Here is a 1,981-nt window from a genome sequence, read left to right as displayed (position 1 = left end):
GCTATTTAGGAGCAGGAGATTGTTGCTCTGTCCAGGGTGACCAAGCCGCTAGTGCCAGCTATGTTTGGCAACAGAAAGACATGATACCCTGAGAAGCTGATACCCTGAGGTCCTGTCTTGGGGAGGAACTTGTAGAGTTCTTTGGACCTTTCTTCCTCTGGTTATTTTTGTGAACACCTGCAAGGCCAGAAACTACTTTTGGTTAGCTGAGTCCAGAGTCGGCTGAGTCCTTTTGGCCTTCTTTGAAAGCTTTCACCGGTGTCGTGCCTTGCTACAGACACCACATTTTGCAGTTGGCCTTGACGTGTCCATATTTTTGGCATGTGAAGCTCAGGTGCATATGTTCTTGGGCTGTAGGAGCCCCAGTTACTCAAATCAAGGGTGGTAATTGGGGCTTCCTTCAGGGTCACCAGGACTTGCTTGGTTCAGGTCTTCCCCTTGGACATTCTGGAAGCCTCTATGATCTGGGGGTATGATGTGATCACCTCCACATCATAGGCAAGTGAGAAGCCACGTAGCACCATCTTGACCCTCGTTTCTTCGTGATTCAGTGGCGAAATTCACACTTTGCTCCCCTCTTAAAAGTTCCTTCGTATCCAACTAGAAATTCAGATGGGTTTATTTTGGGCCACAGTGATCATACCCTGGTCTCTGGCATCACAGATTAACAACCAGCTTTGGCCATACTAAATACTGCCCGGTACCGCCTGGTACTGCCCGTTACCGCTCGGCACTGCCCGGTACCGCTCGACACTGCCCGGTAGCTATAAGCGCATTATTTGTATTTTTTTATCTCATGAATTTCATACTAAATACTGCCCAGTACTGCCCAATACCACCCGGCACGGCCCGTTACCGTCCGGTAATGCCCGGTACAGTTCAGCACTGCCCGGTACCTTCCGGCACCGCCTGGCACTGCCTAGTAACGTCTTGTACGGCCCGGTACCGTCCGGTACGGCCCAGTACTGCCCGATACCGTCCGGTAAGGCCCACCGGGCACTGCCCGGTACCGCCTGTCATTGCCCGCTACCATCCGGCACTGCCCGCTACCGTCTGGTACTGCCCAGTACTATCCAGTAATCCCCGGTACCGTCCGGCACTGCTGGGTACCGTCCAGCACTGCTAGATACCGTCCGGTACTGCCCGGTACTGGTACCGTCCGGTAAGGCCCAATACCGTCCGGTACTGCCTGGCACTGCTAGTTACCGTCCGGTACAGCCTGGTACCACCCGGCACTGCCCTAGTACCGCCTGGCACTGGCCGGTACGGCCCAATACTAACTGGTACCGTCCAGTACTGCCCGGTACCGCCTGGCACTGCCGGGTACCGCCTGGCACTGCCGGGTACCGCCTGGCACTGCCGGGTACCGCCTGGCACTGCCGGGTACCGCCTGGCACTGCCGGGTACCGCCTGGCACTGCCGGGTACCGCCTGGCACTGCCGGGTACCGCCTGGCACTGCCGGGTACCGCCTGGCACTGCCGGGTACCGCCTGGCACTGCCGGGTACCGCCTGGCACTGCCGGGTACCGCCTGGCACTGCCGGGTACTGCCTGGCACTGCCGGGTACCGCCTGGCACTGCCGGTACCGCCTGGCACTGCCGGGTACCGCCTGGCACTGCCGGGTACCGCCTGGCACTGGCCGGTACGGCCCAATACTAACTGGTACCGTTCAGCACTGCCCGGTACCGCCTGGCACTGCCGGGTACCGCCTGGCACTGCCGGGTACCGCCTGGCACTGCCGGGTACCGCCTGGCACTGCCGGGTACCGCCTGGCACTGCCGGGTACCGCCTGGCACTGCCGGGTACCGCCTGGCACTGCCGGGTACCGCCTGGCACTGCCGGGTACCGCCTGGCACTGCCGGGTACCGCCTGGCACTGCCGGGTACCGCCTGGCACTGCCGGGTACCGCCTGGCACTGTGCGATACCGCAAGGCACTGCTCGGTGCCATCATGTACGGCCCAGTACCGTCCGGTACTGCCC

The sequence above is a fragment of the Penaeus vannamei genome, chromosome 28 (assembly GCF_042767895.1).
Source record: "Penaeus vannamei isolate JL-2024 chromosome 28, ASM4276789v1, whole genome shotgun sequence".
Classification (NCBI taxonomy): domain Eukaryota; kingdom Metazoa; phylum Arthropoda; class Malacostraca; order Decapoda; family Penaeidae; genus Penaeus; species Penaeus vannamei.
This window is presented reverse-complemented; position numbering follows the sequence as displayed.